Source organism: Bactrocera oleae, chromosome 2 (assembly GCF_042242935.1).
Source record: "Bactrocera oleae isolate idBacOlea1 chromosome 2, idBacOlea1, whole genome shotgun sequence".
NCBI lineage: Eukaryota > Metazoa > Arthropoda > Insecta > Diptera > Tephritidae > Bactrocera > Bactrocera oleae.
In genome coordinates, this window is record NC_091536.1 from 60,211,665 (window position 1) to 60,235,026 (window position 23,362).

Below are 23,362 nucleotides of genomic sequence, written 5' to 3' on the forward strand. Positions count from 1 at the left end.
AAACAGTACAATGGTGTTATCATAGGTGGAAGAAATTATATTATATTTCTATCTTACGAGGAATTTAATTTGTCTTTGGTGACAACATCAACTATCAAGTTCTAGAATAGTATCAGTTCACCATATTAAAGAAGTTATTAATTTCGGTTCTAGATAACATATCTTTTATAAAATTGTTTGCACCAACCTCGTGTTTTCTCTTCCTTAACCATGAAATATTTCTAATTTAATACCATATCGCGGACACCGTCACCATAATCAGCTGTGTACAGGATCAAAATCATCTTTCAATTTTATTACTGTATTTAGAAGAACTTTGAAATCGGCTGATAACCACATAAATTGCGTGCAAAAAGTGACAGTAGAACGTGATGTGTTGGAAGTGTTGCCAGAAATACACGCAGAACGTAATAATTTAACAAATTTGCAACAATGCTGTCGAGATTGCCATCTCGAACGTACCCAAACATGCAGGTGAAGCTATTAAAAACGTTAACTTCGGTTGCGCCGAAGCTGTAATAACCTTCACAAGTACAAGGGATTTCAGATAAGAGCTTGATTTTCATCATTCAGTTTGTATGGAAGCTATGTATATGCTATAGTTATCCGATTTGAACAATTTCTTGAAGATGTCAAATCAATCATGACCTATTTCGTGAAGATATAAAAAAGTTTTCCATGCAAAGACATGATTTTGTTGTTTGGTTTTGACAAATGAGCAGCTTCTTGGGGATAAAAGACCGTGTCCAAAATTTAAGTCGCATATATACAGGCAGACAGACATGGAGAAGTCGACTCAGTTCGTCACGCTTATAAATTATATAATATATTATATATACATATACATACATGTGTATTTAATAGGGTCTCCGAAGTTTACTTCTGTGTGTTACAAACTTCGTGGCAAACCCCTACCCTATTCCGAGTATAATAAAATATACATATGTATGTATGTGATAAACAAGAAGAACTTTTGAAATTTTTTTGTGCTGCTAACCGAAGTTTGTTTCGTAAAAATCAAACAATACTTAGTTATAACCTCCTTTCAAATAGATAAAATCAGGCATATTTTTAGTGTTTCTTATAAGAGAATTTATTACACAAAAAATGTAAACATATCACAGTTTGGTATTCAAATTTAATGGTTAGTTGTGGCACTTTATATGTTTTCGCTTAATGGCACTTTGTAAGAGTGGCAAAGGACCGATTCCGCCCATTTGCAATACCAACTATTCTTGGGTGCTAAGGAACGCGTGTACCAAGATATGTTAATTTTTACTCGAGTTATCGCTTGCACAGATAGACAGACAGACAGTCAATTTCAACTCGTCTCATCGTCCTGATCATTTATATATATATAACCCTATATATATTTCCATTAGTCTTCGGTGATACAAACAACCATTAGGTGAACGAACTATTTTACTCTCTGTTGCAACATGTTGCGAGAGTAAAAAATGAGACAAAATTTTTTAGTTTGTTTTCATAATATAAATAATTATTATTACCCCAGGCAAATAGTGACAATTTCTCATATCTGCGCAAGGAGTCCAAGTGTTCAAATCCGGGTTGTAGCGTTCGACTGATTTTAAGGAGGTGTTACCACAATAACCGCCCACTACGTAAATTTTACCATTCAAAGGCACAGCACCGGCGCCCTCTCGTCCAACAAGCAAAGTTTTCACGAACTTCCAACCGTCGTATGTCGTATATCTAGATCTAAGTTCCGGTGTAACCGAACATTTCATACTCTTACAACTTGCAAGAATCAAACCCAGGGAAATTCCTTTAGGTGCTAGCATAACTTTATATTAAACAAGTAAGGAAGAGCTAAGTTCGGGTGTAACCGAACATTTCATACTCTTGCAACTTGCCAGGATCAAAGCCAGGGAAATACCTTCAGGTACATACGGTTTGTTAGAACAAAGAAAATCAAATGTAGTATATGATAGTTTGGGTATGTTGTGAACCAATTCCACATATTTTTGGCATTAAACTATAGGATATCCAATATTATACTTCCACTTAATTTTTTTAAGGTATATGGGGTCTAAAGGAATTATTGACCCCACACAATCTATTTTTGACATATAGGCAGTGTATTATCAGAAAAGGGTTCTCTTCGAGTTTCTATAAAACTCACATATTGGCAATATATTACGTATGTATTTTCCAAGGGAAGTATTGATTTGATTCAATCCATTGACATACAGACATACTGACTGCGTTCGAGATGGCAATCACGACAGCAGTGTATTTATTGCAACACTTGCAGCAGCAACACATTCTACTGTCACTTTTTGCACGCAATTTATGCAAATTATCGGCAACACAGTTGCTGTACTGCTGTAATTATTACATAGCTCGAATACATCCACTACTATCAGGAAAGAATCCTCTCTGAATTTCAATTATATATATCACACATTGACCGATTTTTTCGATAAGAAATCAACTATCGGTACTTGGGTCCACATATCCGTTATTTGGCGGCTTGAACAGTTGTAGTCCGATTTTGACAAATTTTGGTCATAAGCTGGCCAAGTATAAGGGCACTATTCGTGCAAAGTTTTATCCCGATATAAAATGTATTCATTGGTGCTTCAATTGAGTACTGGAAAGAAAAAATATCAGATGAAATTTAAAGTTGTGTTATATGGGAATAAAGCGTGATTGTAGTCCTATTTTTCGCACTGTAACAATGGAAATGTCAGAAGAATGTTACATACTGAATTTGGTTGAAATCGATCGAGCAAGGCCCGATATATGGGGTTGCCCTTAAAAGTGGGTGGTGCCACGCCTCTTGTCAAATTTTTGTTTTCGCTCTTATAAAGCTTAACTTTATCATCCTATGTTCAACGTCTCTGACTGGTTTATTTAATGAGTTATCGCACTTTTAGTTATTTTAATTAAAACCCGAGGGAGTGGGCAAGGTTATCATCCGATTTCATCCATTTTCACACTGTCGGGGTGCTACAAATATTTGTCCTGAGTGAATTTGGTTATTTTAGCTTTAACGGTTTAGGAGGTTTGTACATTAAACCTATTAGAGGACGGGACCACGCCCAATTTTAAACAGCAGATAACAACCCCGCTAATGTGATTCGTTATATTAAATAAGAGTCTTGTATCTTATTGTGGAGCTTTGTTATGGAAATTTATTGGTTTTCGATTAATGGCGTTTGATGGCCGATTACGCCCATCTGCAATACCAACTGTCTTACGGCACACAAAAACATCTGTACCAAGTTTCGTCATGATATCTCAATTTTTACTAAAGTTACAGCTTGCACAGACAGACGGACGGACAGAGAGTCACCCGAATTTCAATACGTCTTTTCATTCTGATCATTTATATACATATAAGTATATAACCCTATATCTAACGCGATAAGTTTTGGGTGATACATAAAATCGTTAGGTGAACAAAACTATTATACTTTGTAGCAACATGTTGCAAGAGTATAAAAAATATTACGGTGCCACGCCCATCGGCCAATTTTGACACCGGCTTCTATAAAGCCCTTTTGTACCATCCTCGGTGTAAAATTTTATATCTCTGACGGGTTTAGTTATTAATTTATCGTGATTTTGCTAATTTTTAACAAAACCGTTATAAAGGGAGTGGGCGGTGTTATTATTGGATTTCACCTATTTTCACACTGTCGTAAGAGCTGCCGAAAGGATTTACCCTGTTCAAATGTGGATGTTATAGTTTGGGAGACATATAGGCTCCCATCGAAGATGTACTACTGCAAAGTATCGGTACAGTATGACTACAGTTTTTATACATCTTCGGTATGCTACGTCAAACAACATTGCAAAATGATGGTGAAAAGAAATATGTGTAGCAAGTTTCATCAAGATAGAGTCAGAGAGTTAGAGTTTACCTAAAGCCAGAAGCAATTTAGAGACAAATGCCCTGTGATGACTCATAACATATTCGTCAATTTCATTACCATGAGCGAACCGCCAGCAATGTTCTCTCACCACAATTTTTAGCACTGACCACTCGTGGTTCTGTAAATCGGATATTTATCTTTTTTCGTGCTTTAGGCTCACTGTTCCACAATATCGCCTTGAAGGCCAGTAGTTCACAACCAGGTAATGGCTGTATGTGTCTCAACAGAAAACCCAAGCCTAATTGGGTAAGCCGCAGACAAGCTATTAAGAGTGGTAGGTGTTTTTGACGAGCGAGAACATCGTAATTAAACCATCGTTTTATAGCATCATAAGCATTTTCTTCACAAACTTTATTCAAATTGTCAGATTCCAGAATGACTTGCATTTTTTCAACATCAAAGTTCATATATGCGTCACTTTGGCTGATCTAATATTATAATAAACCCAACGATTACCCTCCTCTCGCCCAACCGACGCGAGGGGCCCAATCCGCATACGTGCGGAATTAGCCGAGTCAGAAAAGGCAAGAAAGTTTTTTAAGTGTTGAGATCTAAAACTGCTCAGCTACAGAAACAAAAATTTCAACAGCTAAGATCTAAAGTTACAATATAATAAATTGTTACATTTTCATTTATTAAGAGAAAACAATAAAGTCTTTTTAATTTTGAAAAGTGAGTCAGATAAGTCAAATGTGCTGGAATGAGAATTAAAATCATGACATATACGGCGGAATGGCTCGTTTAGTTCAAAATTTGATCTACAGGATTTTAGCAGTAAAGGTCTAAACTGCCTCGAAAGGCGAACCGGGATATTAAATTTAATTTCAGACAGGAGAAAAGAACTGCAAACAGTTCCATTCAAAAGTTTCACTAAGAATATTATGCCAAGCATTTCCCTACGACTAGAAAGTGTAGGTAGATTAATAAGTTTTAAGCGACTAGTGTATGGAGGTAGACTTACCCTAGCATCCCATCGGAAATGCGCTAAGGCGAAAAGTAAAAATTGTTTTTGAACCGACTCTAACTTGTCAGAATGGATTTGGTAGCTAGGGTTCCATACCACAGAGCCATATTCCAATATAGGTCTAATCAAAGTTGTATAAAGTGTTTTAGTAATATACGGATCTCTAAATTCTTTAGACCAACGTTTAACAAAACTGAGGACAGCTTTTGCTTTCAAGACCATGGTATCAATATGAAGACTAAAATTAAGCTTAGGGTCCATATTAACTCCCAAATCAACATAGTTTAAAACTTGCTCTAGAATATGGTGTTTTATTACATAAGAAGAGGGGTGCACAGATCTACGGGAAAAGCACATCGTCTTACATTTATTGAGATTCAATGGCAAATCATTTCTATCACACCATGCAACCAAATTGCTTAAGTCTGTTTGCAACAGACACCTTTCCTCAGTTGAAGTGTATGATTTAAAAAGCTTTACATCGTCAGCGTATAATAAAATTTTTGAGAATTCTATTACTGAAGAGATATCGTTAATAAACAACAAGAACAGAATCGGGCCAAGATGACTACCTTGCGGAACACCAGAAGAAACATTAATTGTATCTGAAGGTGTATCCTCAAATATCACTCGTTGTGTTCTATTATAAAGATAGGAAGATACCCATTGAAGGAATTTCGGCTGAAAGCCCAGCAGATCAAGTTTATGTATGAGAATCGAGATATTTACTTTATCGAAAGCTTTGCTAAAGTCTGTGTATATAACATCCGTATGCTTATGTTCCCTAAAACCCAATGATACATGGTTTACAAATTCAAGTAAGTTTGATATAGTCGAGTTCCCTTTACGAAATCCATGCTGAGATAAGGAAATTAACGGAGAAATCGAACAGGTTATATGGTCAGTGATGATAGCTTCAAAAAGTTTAGGTATAACTGATAGTTTTGCGATACCTCTATAGTTTTCAATGTTGGATCTAAATCCACTTTTTTGCAAAGGGATTATAAATGACTGTTTCCATATTGAAGGAAAGTGTTTAAGAGAGGAATTAAATATCCTTGTCAAAGGCAAGTAAATATATTTGGCACTATTTTTTAGGAAGCATGAGGGTATCATGTCTGGGCCATAACTAAAAGATGGTTTTAACTTATTTAAATTAAAAAGGACGTCTTCTTCAGAAATAACTGGAGCGTTAATTAAAGTATTCGAACAAAGCACTTGCTGATAAGAAAAAGTTTTGGAAGAATTATTACAGTAGTTTGACTTGAAAAACACTGCAAACATATTGGATATAATATCATTGTCACTTGAAATGATAGATTTGTATTTCATTGCGGACGGAAATTTGGAAATCCTGCGTTTGGAGTTGACGAAATCATAAAACGATTTTGGATTACTTACAATATTTTTTTTAACTTTATTTAAGTAATTATTATAACATTTTTTGTTTAGGTCAAAATATTGTCGACGCAATAGCGAATATTTAGAATAGTCGACAAGTGAACCGGTTTTTTTAAAATGCTTAAAGGCTCGAGTTTTTCTGTTTTTCAATTTATATAACTCTTTCGAAAACCACGGACTTATACTTTTGTTTTTGTTAATAATTACTATTGGAACATACTTTTCAAATAATTTCATAATAATGTTATTAAAATGAGAGACACTCAATTCAATGTCACCATTATAATTAGGCCATGTTATTGTAGAAAGTTCTGTATTTAATTTTTTTAAATTAGCTTTTGCAAAGTTAAACCGAGTACAGAAGCACAAAGTTTGATGATCCCGTACAATGCCTGAGATTTCGACAGATATTTCCAAAGCAGGATGATATGAGTCCTCTGGTAGAACAAGAGGATTACTCTGAATAACGGAACACTTTGCAGAGGTATACTAAATCTAAGCATTTACCAAATTTATTCGGAATCAAATTAATTTGGTTCAGACCCAACTCGGACATTTTTTCGAAAAACTCTTTAAAACATGACCGATTGCAAATCGGCACGACATAGTCATCGAAAGGTTTCCACGAAGCACACGGTAAATTGAAATCACCTAATACAATTATTGAATCTGCATTATTTGCCATCGAGGTAGCACTATTTATTAAAGAAGCATGCTGCATGTATACAGATAAGTCCGAATGGGGTGGTATATAAGATAGGGTTAAATAAATAAAGCAACTATTAACGTATACTCTAATACATTTAAATTCAAATAAGTCGGTCCCTGGAAAAAGAATATTTTCAGATGGGATAGAGGAATGCACGGCAAATAGAACACCTCCACCGATTCTGTTCAGTCGATCACATATAAAAATTTGAAATTCGCTGTTTAAAATCTCATTATCAAAAATGTGAGATTTTAACCAAGTTTCTGTAAATCCAATTATATGGAAATTAAAATTGGAACTGTTCAAATACAAGTCAGTTAATTTTGTATTAAGACCTCTAACATTTTGATAATAAATGCTTAGCGAATTTCTACCAATCAGTTTTTTATATCGGTGGTTGCTTTTGGTAATTTAACACTGTTTTCCTCAGTTTGACTTCTAAGTTTAGGTTTAAATTCGCGTACAAAAGTCCCAGGTGGCCAGAATGAACTATCTAAGATCTTTTTGAATGTTTCAAGAGATACGTCTATTTTAAACGATGATACACTTCTATCATAATTGAAGTTAAATTTACGTATATTGATATCATCGATTTTTAAACGTGAATGTAATGTAAGATTTAATGTCCTCCACCAAGGTATCTTTGGCAAGTCTCGAAATAAATATAGACTTTTTAGGTGGAATAACTATCAAGTTATTAACTGATGCTACTAAGTTAATAGGGGGAGCCGCTGGAATTGTGAGACACTTATTACTATTAGATAGAGCTTTTGGGGAATTGAGCTCTTTGGAAGTTGACGGCTTATCACCTTGAGGGCAAGGAGAAGAGAGATTTATTAAGTCATTGGGAGGAGACATTCTTTTCTGAACAGAAGAACTAAGTGTTACTTCATCGGAAGGACGTTTACGCTTAGGAGCAGGTTTAGAGGATTCGTGAGAATCATTCAGGCACTTAAAAGATTTGAACAATTTTTCATAGTGCCTAAATTTTTCAGTGAGGGTTACAAGATCACGATCGATTTCGTTAAAGCCATTGCGTGTCTCAGTATAAACTTTAAATAGATCGATTTCAATATATCTACAATTTAAACAGGACCAACGCAATCCCTTACAGTCGATAATAGCATCTAAGATTCTACCAGTCAGTCCAGCACATTTAATATGGGCAAGCCCATCACAAAGCCAGCATGAAACGTAGCGATCTGACTCGCCTTTAATGTTACAATTGGGGAAGTTACAAGACATAATAAACCACAAGAATGAAGATCAAATAAAAGAGTAGGTAGAACAAAATTTAATAGATAAATAATAAATGAGTGTCTTAATAAAATATTAATAATAATAAATTCAATTAAGAACAATTTTTTTTTTATCAAAGTTTAAAACCAAGACAATTTGAAGAAGCAATATAGCGAGCAGTTTTAGAAGCACTGTAACAAATAAAAAGCTAAACGCAACACAGCTGTGAATAAAGAAGTAAATAAGATAAACAAAGTGAGAAAATAGAATAAAATAAAACAAAATGAAAGAAAGGCTGACTCGGCACCAAAAATTGTAAAGTTTAAACTTTTTAATACTTTTTAATACCGCACAAAACAGAACATTTAATACTTATCATGAAACTGAGAGTTTAATCACTAAAAATTTGTATTAACACGGTAATAAAAATCAGTTAAACTTCAAGAATTTTTTAAAATGTACACAGCTAAAAAATTACAGCTTAAGAGCTTGGCATACAAAATTGGAAAGATCACAAACAAAATTTAAGTACACAAAAACCGGAATTATGACACATTGCGCGGATAACTAGACCACCTCCAGGAAATTCTGTATTTCGTAATCGATAATATTCTTATTAAGAAGTTCACATTGAGTTTCACGCTCTTGTGTATAGGCACCATAGTCCAGTAATTATAGTAAGTTCACCTCGGAATTCAGATACCCAGCTGTAAGTCTGTAAATACTTGTATATTGACACCCTAAAAGTTGTCTCGAAACCTACATATGGTAGGGTGTACGCAACTATTAAATTTCAAGGTCAAAGGTCACAAAAATCGGTTTTTTGCGCTTTTTTTGTAAATATCTCATTTCCTATGGGTTTTTTGCTATTGGTATTTATTATCAATATTGTAGAATACAAAATTCTCTACAAATTTTGTTTAAAAATTTTTTTCATACGGTGAACCGTTGTTGAGGCTTAGAACGCGCGGTCACAGCATCACTTCAGGTCAACCGGTGCCTCCGATCAAAAACGCCCCATATATAGTTGATGAACTATCGATAAATCAATGATTATAAATATTTGTCAATTTTTATTAACTATTATATTATATTTTATCATTTTCTTCATGCCTTAAATCTTTATCTATTCAATAATACTGATCACCGTTTCCTAAAATTAAATAATAATGAGGGGAAAAACTTAAATCTTACTATAATTATATTCCCATTAACACTAATGACATTTTAATTAGAAAATAATTAAGTGCATCTTCTTTAAAATCTGTAACTTTGTAAATAATAGGACAAGATATTGATTTACTCATCATTTTAATTGGGCGTACACTGTCTTACGAACAAGAAATTTTCTTTAAAAAAGTTGGGAAAGGCAATGTAAAAACGGAGATATACTCGACTAAAAGTTTTGATAATTATCCTCATTCCAAAACACATATTTTATTTCTGCACGCATTAAGTGGATGTGACACAACTTCTGCGCTTTTTAAAAAGGGAAAAAAAACATTTTTAAAAGTTTTTGAGAAACTGACCAATTTGGATGAACTAGCTGCAGCATTTGAGGAAGAAAATTGTTCGGCCCAGAGATTATTAGAGAGTGGAACTCAAACCTTATTGGCAGTCTATAATGCTCCGAAATCTGTGAAAAGTCTCGATCATCTTCGTTATATGCATTACGTCAAGTCTACAAAACTTAATAAACCTGTGCAGCTTTCAAATATTCCACCAACAAGTGCAGCTGCTTATCAACATTTCGAACGTGTATATTATCAAGTTCAAACTTGGTTAGGGCATGATTTGGAACCCCAGGTATGGTTGGGCAATGCGAAACGATTTTCTGGAGCCTATCATGACAATTTTACCACCTGCTCCAGAACATTTGCTAAATACAATTTTCTGCAACTGCAAGAGTGGTTGTGGTTCGCGATGCGGATGCAGGAAAGCGGGCTTGCAATGCTCTTTAGCTTGTGGCCAATGTAATGGGCAAGCTTGTCTCAATGCTCTACCATATCAGAGCGACATTAACGAAGATGAAACTTTTGACCCCGAAATCATGGAAGAACTTGAAACAAATGTCGTTGAAGACGATAATGAAGACCAGTTTGAAATTTACCAGCAGCCGGAAGACGACGATGAAGAGGAAGAAGATGATTAAAATTATAAATTGTAGTTTTTGTACCCTTTATTCCATTTTTTTACTTTTAATAAAAATAAATGTATTGAATGATATTTTTTAATAAATTTTTTTTATTTTTTGTTTATCATGTAAGAAGTTATTAATATTAATAAGGTTTAAATTCAAATATAATTCCTATATTTTCATTAACAATTCTGCAATTTCATGGGCAGGTAAGTGTTGTTAAATAAATTAATACTGAATAAAAAGTGGATAGGTTAGGAAAAAATGATAAAATATAATATAATAGTTAATAAAAATTGACAAATATTTATAAGCATTGATTTATCGATAGTTCGTCAACTATATATGGCGCGTTTTTGATCGGAGGCACCGGCTGACCTGAAGTGATGCTGTAACCGCGCGCTCTAAGCCCTCTATCTCGAAAACGGTTCACCGTATGAAAAAAAAATTTAAACAAAATTTGTAGAGAATTTTGTATTCTACAGTATTGATAATAAATACCAATAGCAAAAAACCCATAGGAAATGAGATATTTACAAAAAAAGCGCAAAAAACCGATTTTTGTGACCTTTGACCTTGAAATTTAATAGTTGCGTATACCCTACCATATGTAGGTTTTGAGACAACTTTTAGGGTGTCAATATACAAGTATTTACAGACTTACAACTGGGTATCTGAATTCCGAGATTCTTACCTAATTTAAGCTTAAATGACTGGACTACCATGTAATGTATATTCATTGATATGAGTCATAATGTAGCGCACACAACTGGTTATAGCATCGTCCAATTGCAAAACAATTGCCGCCTTTATCATTGCAGCGACATTGTTAACAGTAATCAGCGCCTGGCCGGTGTAGCAAAATGTTATTAAACGTTAAAAAATATCGCTATCGATATCATTATTTCGATAACTTGTTTTTGATTCAAGCCTTAATCGCCATTGAAAAGGTTCTCGAAGTAAGGGCTCGCGGCGGAGAGTATCAAACGATGCCCGCGTACACTGTGCAATACAAAAATTATATACTTACAAGTACATATGTATATAAATCGATATAATTTTATGTAAGATGAAGGCAAAATAATAGGTAAATGTATAGTTTAGGTCCCCCTATGAAGGGGGCCGCGAAAATTATAATTTTTCTTTTTAAATCGTTTTATTTTGACACCAAGATTACAAATCCGTGAGCGGAAAGTGAATTTTTTCAATAATTTATATATAATTTTATATAAAACAAGTAAGGAAATTCTAAGTTCGGGTGTAACCGAACATTTTTTACTCTCGCAACTTGCAAGGATCAAAGCCCGGGAAATTACTTCAGGTGTTGGCAAAATTTTATGTTAAAGGAAGTATTGATCCGATTCAACCCAGTTTTGACACAAAAACTTACTATTATCGAGAGTTCCATTTATTTATTTTATTATTTATATAATATTAATTACAATAATATATCTTACACATTGACCAATATTTTCGGTAAAAAGTCAACTATAGGCACTGGGGTCCATGTATTCAGTACGTAGGGGCTTGAACAGTTTTGGTTCGATTTAGACAATTTTTGGTCCCAAGTTGGCATAAAATTTAATATCTCCGGCGTGTTCAGTGCTTGATTTATCGCGATGTTAGTAGTTTTTAAAAGTACCGCTATACGCTGTCACTCGCTTTGACCCATTTTCACTCTGCCGATAGAGATGCTAAAAACCTTTTTATACTCTCGCAACCTGTTGCTACAGAGTATAATAGTTTTGTTCACCTAACGGTTGTTTGTATCACCTAAAACTAATCGAGTTAGATATAGGGTTATATATATATAAATGATCAGGATGAAGAGACGAGTTGAAATCCGGGTGACTGTCTGTCCGTCCGTCCGTCCGTGCAAGCTATAACTTGAGTAAACATTGAGATATCTTTATGAAACTTGGTAGACATGTTTCTCGGTACCGTGAGACGGATGGTATTGCAGATGGGCGTAATCGGATCACTGCCACGCCCACAAACGCCATTATTCAAAAACAAGTAAAATGCCATAACTAAGCTCCACAACAAGATACAAGACTCTTATTTGGTATACTGGATCACATTAGGGAGGGGCATCTGCAGTTTAAATTTTTTTTAACAAGTGGGCGCGGTCCCGTCCTCTAATAGGTCTAATGTACATATCTCCTATACCACTGAAGCCATCATAAAAAAAATTCACTGGGAACAAATGTTTTTAGCATCTCTATCGACAGTGTGAAAATCGGTGAAATCGGGAAACAATCCCGCCCACTCCCCATATAACGGTACTGTTAAAAACTACTAAAAGCGCGATAAATCAAGGACCAAACAAGCCAGAGACATTAAATTTTTATCTCTGGGATGGTATGAGATGACTTTATAGGAACGATGTTCAAAATTTAGTCAGTGGGCGTGGCACCGCCCACTTTTAGATGAAACCCCATATCTTGGGATCTGCATAACCGATTTCAACCGAATTGGGTACATAATATTCTTTTCGTATTTCTATATTATAGTACGAAAATGGGCGAAATCGGGCTACAACCACGCCTATTTCCTATATAACACGATTTTCAATTCCATCTGATTCTTTCATTTTCCACTATGCATATCAAGCAACAATGATTATATCGGGGTAAAACTTTGCGTGAATAATACGCTTAAAGTATGCCACATTGTGGCTAAAACTTGTCTAAATCGAACCAAAACTGTTCAAGCCCCTAGGTACTGAATATGTGGCCCACAGTGCCTATAGTTGACCTTCTACCGAAAATAACGGTCAATCCACAAAGAAATCTCAAACGTGTATACCATTTGACTTTGCGAGAATATAAAATGTTCGGTTACATCCGAACTTAGCCCTTCCTTACTTGTGCTCAGTTAATTTTTGTTTACTTTAGCGGTTTAGGAGATATGCACATTAAACCTATTAGGGGTGGGGACCACGTCCACAGATGCAGATGCCCCCCTCTCTAATGTGATTCTGTATACCAACTAACAGTATTGTATCATATTGTGGAGCTTAGTTATGGCAATTTATTGGTTTTTGACTAATGGCGTTTTGTGGGAGTGGCAGTGGTCCGATTACGCCCATCTGCAATACCAACCGTCTTACGGTATCAAGAAACATGTCTACCAAGTTTCATAAAGATATCTCAATGTTTACTCAAGTTATAGCTTGCACGGACGGACGGACGGACAGACAGTCACCCGGATTTCAACTCGTCTCTTCATCCTGATCATTTATATATATATAACCCTATATCTAACTCGATTAGTTTTAGGTGATACAAACAACCGTTAGGTGAACAAAACTATTATACTCTGTAGCAACATGTTGCGAGAAAAATATCTTAGCGCAAAAATATCTTTTTAGAAAAAATCGCATGAAATAGATAAAGACTAAGGGCTAAAGACCCTTTTATGTAGTAGTAGATAAACTGTGACCCCATCGATTTAAATGCTACTGTCTATTATTTCAGTTTTGCGACACATTTGAATATGAAGGTCATGAGGTGTGCTGTAAACTCAAGAAAATTACGTTTAAGTACTTTTTAGGATTTTCCCAGCGCCGTTGGTAGCTTATGAAAGGTTTAGATATAAAGCCAGAAAGAAAAAAATCTACATACCTGCTCAACATATGTGTATACCATACTTAATTATATGTAAGTTATTGTTGATTTAGCCTATATGAGTAGACATTTTAAAAATAGGTACCATAGATCCCCCTGCTTTAAAAAGCGTTAGACAAAAGCAATTTACGGAGGGGTTTTTCGAGCACTTAATTTCAATACAATGAAATAAACTATTAATTTCTTAAATATAAATATAACTAAATATTATGTATTATTATGTTAGTTATTATCTAAGTAATATATAGGTATACAAAAGTACGTAAGCTGTGTGTACAAAAATATACCATAACAAAACTAAAAGTATTGTACTCTGTAGCAACATGTTGCAAGAGTATAATAGATATCAGTACATTGTGTTTGTAGTTTCAGTTACACTAGATTTCTTGACCAGCCAAGCCAGCTTTCTTTAAAAAAAAATGTCGGTGTATTACTTATATAGTGTTTAAACTGTGCACACATTTACTCCAGTATATGCAACCAAAGTACCTATACACCGATCAGGATGGAGAAGTGGTAAATACAGTTCATATTGAACAAGGCGGCAAGATCCACAAATTCGCTCTGAAGAGCAAATAAGGTCAGAGATCTCGTCAAGAAAATCCCGAGATACGTTATGATGAGTATAGGAATTTAGAGCGCATTCGTGATCAAATGCAAAGAGAACATGCAAGAAGAAATCCTGAAATAAGGACATATAAGCGTGATAGAGAAACACAACGTCGACAGCTTAGTAGGAGGGGTATGAGGGAGGAAAATTTTAATCAGAGACGTCTTAGACAAAGTCAAGTTTGCCTTCATAGAGATAACCCAATCATAGGAAAATTGAAAACGAAAGGCAGTCTGAACGAATCCGATTGATGGAGAAAGTAATGTTATAGAAACTGATTAAGTGGCAATTTAACAGATTTCAAAAACATTTATTTCCAAAATTAAAGAAGGGCCCTACTGAAATATGTATTTGCTGCGGCGGATTATGGTTTTCACACCAAGTTCGCAAGTTAAGTTTCGAAACTATTGCGCAAGGTCATCCGAATGCTGCACCTGCTTTCTTTTTAATGCAAAAATTACCTTTGGAAGATGGAAATCACAATTTTTGTGCTACTTGCAGAAATGCGATTGTTAACGTCTCATAATGCGTAGATTGCTTTATATGACAATCCGTCCGTTAGAATATCAAGGTCAGAGTTTGCTCAAAGATACTTTTGTTTATAAACCGATTTCTGTTAACAATATTTTGACAACTTGAGAAGGCGTGTGGAATACAATCATGATTACATGATCAATACCATACGCCCCGCAAATTTTATGGAAGCTTTGCAATTCTTGAATACCCCTCTGTATTGTGAGCACAATATATGTACATATTAATGAGAACTGGATTTCAGAATTTAATAACCAAGAAGAAGTTCCGTTTGTTGCATCTGCAGAGGATTTCCAATTCGTTCAATCTTTTCACACGGAACAAACTTCTCATGATAATGCCTTAGGTAATAATATTCCCACCGGTCTTTTACCTTCAGAGCTAAATCCAGGCGGTCAAGAAACTCTTTTGAACAATATTCCTGTAGAAAACTTGGACTATAGCCGTTTAGTTATACCGACAGGTGAAGGACAAAGACCAATTTACATAATTAAGAAGAGTTGTCATTTGAACAATATACGTTGAGCAGAAACGTGCATGCTCTGAAACATATAGCAAGATAATACGTTCTGAAATTCACCGTTTTAACAAAAGAGCGTGTACCATTCCAAAAGAACAAAAACAACAATCGCTTTGATTCGCCAATTCGGGCTTCCAACCATCTTTATTACTTTAGCGGCTGCAGAGTCTCAGTTGGTTGAGCTTTTGGTCATCTTCCCTAAAACTGTCGATTCTTATTTTTAAAAATAATTCCGGCATTTTTGGAGAGCATTTTGTCACAAATTTCTACTGGAGAGTGAAGTTTCAACAGAGAGGTTCCCCGCATGTAAATGGCATGTATTGACTTAAAATGCTCAAAGGATCAACCTTCGAGATCCTCAGACCTTCCCTGATGTCATTAGTTTTATTGATAATTATATATCTACAGATGGTCAGTCGATTATCAAAAGCCCAGACGCTCTTGTACTAGGGAAATAAGAGGACAACAGTTTTGTCGTTTTGGTATACCATATCCATCAATGCCTTCAACGCAAATACTGTTACCCCTTTAAGAAAAAAGTCAAAATACAGAAAGACACAAGGAAAACTTTTTCAAAATTCAAAACGTTTTAAATTTAAATATGACTGCAGAAGACTGATTTGAAGCAACTCTCACTTGTCGGAGATAGGTGGATATTTTCTCCTAATTCCAATAATGCATACAGCACTTTAGTTGGTTGCCCTTTGTGAGACAACTCCTTCCGTTGGCAGGCCTTTGCAATTGCATTAAACCATATGGTACTATGACAAATTAGGACATCGAATTTTATTTAACAATGTTCAGAGTATTCACGCTCACATTAACGATATAAAAAGCGACTGTTTGATGCTATCTTTAGATATTTTATGTTCTGTAAAATTTGGAGTTATCCTCGCGAAAATTTTGACATACCACGATTTACTCCAACTAACGAGCTAAGGATAGATAGCACGGAAACAAGTAACAAAAATAAACGGGGCATTAAAATATATGCAAAGCATAGTATTGCTAGCTCTATAGAACCAAAAGCTGTAAAAAAAATTTATTCAGGCGGCAAAGTTTTAGAAGCGTTTTGTTTAAATGTTTCAATATTAATATTCTGGTTCTATACAGAAATTCATCTTTCTCTGTCAGACATTTAATTGTAGAATTTCAGGAAGTCCTTAGTTCTGAGACTGCAATCGAAATGTGCTAATTGTTGGACAGGGACTACAATATGGACAACATGGATCCTCCCCATGTTAATGCAATTACTTTTGAGACAGTATATATAGACACAACGAATATTCCTATATGAAAAATCGTTGCGCATACCTATTTAGATTTATGTTTTCAATTTCTATGATATGACAAATTTATAATTATGAAAAGCCTTCTGAATTAAAAATCTGTATTACCGGTGAAAACCCCAGAATTCATAATAAAATAAACATTTAATAGGCAATTTTTCCAACTTATGTATGTGCGTTGCGTGAGTAATTGCTTATTAAACAAAGGATAACAATAAAACAGCGGCTAAGCGGCCACATTTCCACTTTTGAGGTGGCTGAGGTCGTAAGCGGGAAGGGGTAAGCACAATCCGAATACGAGCCTATACGTTCGAATCCTAAAACTGAAATTTTATTTAAATTTTTTATTTTATTAATTGGAGTCTAAGCATTTCATAATTCAATTTCTTTAATAGCATATTTTACTCTCTGATATAATTAAAATATATCAGGAAAATATGTTCATATGTTTAGGTTGATTGAATATTTCCTTATTATGCGTATTTACACAAATATGATAATCACACATACATTCTTAAATACACATACCTGATGCTTGCTTCTTCTTGCCCCGCACAAGCAATAACTTTTGTCTACGCTTTTTGCTTTTTGCGAGAAGCAAGTTGAACGATCACAAGCAAGAAGGGGTCAGGGGCGCACTGCCACATAATTATTTCAGATATATATTTTATTTATCGAATTTAGTTTGAAAACGATTATAGGTATGAATTTATTGGTATATATATATATATATAATATATATTATATTACGAAAATAATTCATAAATGCATCAGTATTTTTCAATACAAATTAAGCAACATAATAATATACTAAAAGTCCTCAGTTAGAACGCCTCTGTGTATAGTGGCAAGCCAACGAAATAACGGCGAGTTCGCGCAGACATTGTGTTGTTAAAAAAAACCAAATGACGACTTTGTCCACAAACATACATATGTATATACATACATACATACATATATGAGCTCGCATACATATACACCAAATTGTGTGAATCGTCACGGAGTTGACAAAATTTGTTTGTATGGACAATTTTGCGACAATGTCGGTCGGCTATGTTGTCTCGTTTGTCCTTTTTGCAGGGGTTTGCTATTGAAAGTTGACTTATGCTCTTTTGAAATATTGCGATTACTGATTGGGCTGCATTTTGAGTTCACAGATTAGACATAAGAGCTTGAATATTGTTTTTGGTGCTGCTTGTATAGCAGACTTGTTTATTGCAACGTGAAATATTTTGCCTAAGTTCAAATCCTATCATATTTTTATATAGTCTTTTTTTATTTTTATAACCCTTTTTTATAAAATGATATTGTAATTCTATTTTCGTTTTATTTCGCTCATTCCTTATATTTTTTTTTCATAAGTCAATTATTCTCCATTTTATTACTTTAATTTTTGTTTATGCGCATATCAAAGAACATCTCTGCATATGTATGTATATGTATATGCTGTATTATAGAGTAAATCTCATATACATGATGTACTTCATTTATTTAAAAAATATTTTATTTTGAAATGTATGTATAGAAAATAAAAATGACTGCTAAATTTCAGGTCACAGCTTATTTGATACAGTTCAATTCATTCTAAAATAACATAAACAAATCACTTTCAATCTTAAATTCTTAATATTTTGTGTGGAAGCCTTTCGCCTTAACAAGAGCCTGGATCCTTGTTGGCATTGATTGGACCAACTTTTGTGTGGTTTTAGGGTAATTTTCTGCCATTCCTCTAGTACCGCCTTTTTCAATTCCTCGTTGTTCTAAATTTTGTGGCTTCGAATGTTTTTGTCTAATAAAGCCGACAAATTTTCAATAACATTCGTATCAGGTGACTGTGCCGGGAGTGTCATCAAATGGGGACCGTTCCATATGAGCCAGGATTGAACGACTGCTGCTTTGTGTTTTGGGTGGTTATCTTGATAAAAGCGGAATTTTTCTTTTATACCAAGATTATCGGTACTTTGCAGTAAATTACTTCTCAGGATATTAAGGTACATATTTTTGTCCATTGTCCCTTCAATAAACTCCAAACCATCACACTTCCACCGCCATGTTTCACTGTAGCTCTCAGGTTCTCCTTATTTAGCTCTCTTTTCTTTTTTCGCCAAACGTAAGACATGCCGTCGGACCCAAAAATATTGAATTTTGACTCGTCTGAAAATATAACCGTGTTCCAAAAATCATGGGTCTTACAAACATGTTCCTGAGCGAACTTTAGTCGACATATTTGGTTTTTTTTACTAATAAACGGTTTCTTACGAGCAACTCGGCCATTAAAATCATGCAACATGTTGCTACAGAGTATAACAGTTTTGTTCACCCAACTATTGCTTGTATCACGTAAAACTAATCGAGATAGGTATGGAGTTATATATGTATGTATATATGAACACAATTGATCAGGATGTCGAGACGAATTGAATTCCGTCCGTCCGTCCGTCTGTCCGTGCAAGCTGTAACTTGAGTAAATATAGAGATATCGTAATGAAACTTGGTACACGTGTTCCTTTGCAAAAAAGTGAGGACGAATTTGAAGACGGGCGTAATCGGACCACAATAAATTGTCATAACTAAGCACTTAATTAAGATATAGAACTGTAATATTTTACAGGAGATTGCAGTCGCAAGGGCACCTGCAGTATAAACTTTATTTAAAAATTGGAGTGGCCCTGCTCTCTACGCTCCTATGTAAGTACATATCTCTTAAACTACTACAATAACCGAATTCGCAAAGATCAAATCCTATAAGAACCTTTACCGACAGTGTGAAAATAGATGGAATCTGATTATAATCCCGTTCTCTTCCCATATAACGGTTTTGTTACTACTAAAAGCGAGAAATCAATAACTAAATGCGTCAGAGACACTAAATTTTACACCTATGATAATCAGGATTTTGTAACATTCGGCTGACTTTTCTTTTTATATATTGGTGATTGTAAGTGAAATGCCTTAATGAAGCTCAGAGAGCATCTTTTTCTGTTAGCAATATGTAGTATTGCCAAAAATAGATAAAATCAGGTCAATACTACCCCTATCTCCCATAAACATACGTAATATGTTTTCTCGCTTTTGTAGATTGTCACGAAAAAACCGGAACAGTTATTTCCGCTTTAATTTGCAAAACATTTCTCTGGAAGATTGCCGTTGACAGTGCTACTATAATAAGTGGTGAATATGAAGAAGCGCAAAATCACATCCAACGTAAAAATACTTAAGTACATATGTAGTTCGTTCGCCCTGTGGCGAAAACTTTTTTTGTTGTAATTCAAAAATGTTTCAATATTTTAGTAGCAGCACACAACGTTGGGAAATTCTGAAATCCAAAATATCCAATTCACTTCGGTCGATCAGGGAAGAAACTTGGTTTTTGGAATTAGAAATATATGTTGCATATTATTTAGAGAATGTCGAGACGATTTTACCATCAGCAAAAAAAAAAAAACACACACGCAAACAACCTAAATACAAAATTTCATTAAAGAAGAAATTGAATTCAACGAAACATTTCTACGTCATACTTGGCGGCGTTATCTGTGGAATGAAGAGAAGATTCGCCACATAAACGACATTAACAAACCGTTCTCATTTCTATTGGCCATGATAATGAAAAAATGAATCTGATAAGTTCTCCAATAAAGCTATGCAACTCAGACACGTTTACTATGCAATTTTTCTTACTTCATACAACTTATTGAATACCATCAATGCTCGAATAATAGGAAGACTTTTCCCAAATATTTGCATCGTTTTGAGAATATTTTGCCTTTACCCGTTTCTGTTTCCAGTGGTGAAGTTCGTGTGCTTCGGCAAGGAATAAACATTTTCATCGATCAAGATTTTAGGACTAGCTACACTGTGCATAGATGTAAAATTAGTCAAGAAGTTGGATTTCCAGACTAATATCGACACATTCCTGCCGCCAAAGCTCACTTTTAAGTTCCAAATAATTGAATATCGCAGGATTTTAAACTGCATGTTCAAAAACTTAGTCATGATAGTCAACAGATTTTAAAAGAACCATTTTTTTTTCGTTAGTAAGATCGATAAATAAATGTTTGAATTAGGGATGGTAACAGCGCGCGAAAAGTCGACTTTCGATTTTAGAGTCGGCTTGGAATTTTATGACTCTTAAAGTCGATTAATCAATGCTAAAAGTCGACTTTCAAGTCGACTTTTTTAAAAATTAAACAATTATATTTCTGTCAGTTATGTTATACTATGCTTATTTAAAACAAGCAAGGATACCAGCGATGATGTTTATTTTTGTCCAATCAGAAAGAGGTTAGTTTAACGATAAGGTATAAAAAAATATAAGAGAGTCGGTACATGAAAACGATACAAACTGTACTATCATCGAATGTTATAACTGTTGACAGAAAAGTCGAAGTCATCGAGTGAGAATCGATTTTAATCGACTTGACTAATTCTAAAAAGTCGATTATTTTAAGTTAAAGATCGATTCTTGACCAAAGTCAGAGTCGACTTTCCTATCCCTAGTTTGAATGAATTGTTTCTTCCTTCCTATTAATTGTCAAATCTTGCTATCGCTATGTTCATATATTCCGGTATAATTTGAAAAAATATTTTTGACTGAAAGTATATGTATGAACTGATTTACATGTTACATTATTGATTTTCAAAACCGTACAAAATAAATTTGATCCAACATTAACAAGAAAGCAAGTACAGATATAATGAGAGCATAAAACACTACGTCGTATTTGACTTATTCTTCAAAAACATTGAAGTAGAAAGTGGAAAGATAGTTAAGAAAATTTATAAAGTGCGTATTTTTAGCAAGATGGATAGGTATAACAAATTGTAGAATTGTAGGTATTTTTAGGTGAGGATGAATATATTATGAAGTAAACTTGATGTAGCTAATTACTAAATCTAGTGACTTATTTGTTAATTTATGTATACATATAAGTAAGTAGTAATACACAAATTGTATAATAAAATCAGATTAATACTTCTATTTAAAAAACTGCGTTTACTTTTTTGTGTTAATAAATTGTTTGAAAAAAAACCAAACAGCCTAGAAAGCTACGTGATAGGAGTGAAACTTCATGGATCTCGATGGGCACTTGATATGCAAATACTCATCCTAGCCAGCAAGTTTTATGAGATAGACAATAATAAAATATTTGCTCGTTGGGCTACTGTGTCCGTCAAGTCTACTGCGTGAGCCCGTAAACTATGGCCAGAGAATGTTTACTAGAACAGGTAGAACGAAGCAAGTTGAACGATCGCAAGCAAGGAGGGGTCACTACCACATAATTATTTTAGATATATTTTTATTAATCGAGTTTATTTTAAAAATGTTCAAATAAGAATGAATTTAATATTAATATATATATTAATTTAAATATTATAATATTATGTAAGTAAACCCTAAGATATCAGTATTTTTTTATACAAATTAAGCAATATAATAATATGATATAAATCCTCCGTTGAAACGCCTCTGTCCATGGTGGTACGCCATGGAAGTAACGGGAGTTCTCGCGGAGACGGGGCAAAAAATTGAGTTTTATAGTATTTAATTTGATTCTATTGTAGTGTTTATTTAGTTGGGTCCTCCTCCGGGTCGCTATCTCCGCTCACTATGTGCAATCGCTATGTTGATCCCGTGACTGTCACTTTTTGCGTGCAATTTCAGCAACACAAGATTTTTGTCTGCAGAACAGTATGGACGAAGAAAGGTTAGTGTAATTGTGATTTATTTCATATTTTATCAATTTATATACACACATTTTTCACTTATTGTGTTTTTACTTATTTGTAGCGAAAGATCGGATTCAATAATAAAGTTTCTAATAAGATGCCGGCTCGATATGGAGGCCGAATTTGCAGCCGGCAAAAAAAAGCGGTCCTTTGGGGTAGAGTCCTAGACTCTATGAAAGCAGTGAATCCCGAAGTAAAGGATTCAAAAGAGGCAATTTAGACGAATTTTTTTAAAATGTTGGCCTCGTACAAGAGAATAAAAAAAGAGGAATAAATCCACAGGAAGGGATGCCACCAGCTGGGAGTATTTCGAAGAATTCAATGCTCTTTATGGCAGCCGCCACTCAATTGAGCCTCCGTTGGAGAACTTGCTATCCTCCCTGGGAAGTCCCACGTGCGAAGACTCGGGTTGCGGTGACTCGGACAGTTACCTTGGAAGGGCAAGTAAACTCTCCAAAAAATCGCAAAATGAGACATAAGCATTTTTTAAGGCGGAATCTAGTCAGGAGCAAAAACGCCATGAAGAACTAGTAAAACTAGAAAGAGAGTTAGAAATCGCGAAGGAAAAAATTTGCGTTTTGAGTGCGTTGCGAGAAACTCTGGCGAAGAGGATTTGAATATAATGATTACCTGAGGTGCATGATCTCACATAAATTTAAATTTTTTTTGCAAACTATTGTAGTACAAACATGAATGTG

At 34.5% G+C, this 23,362-nt stretch overlaps 1 pseudogene; it reads right to left on the reverse strand.

Annotated features, from left to right (window-relative positions):
* Window positions 1-1,417: 1,417 nt before the first annotated feature.
* On the reverse strand, window positions 1,418-23,305 carry LOC118683915 (kelch-like protein 17; annotated as a pseudogene).
* Between the last annotated feature and the right edge of the window lie 57 nt (window positions 23,306-23,362).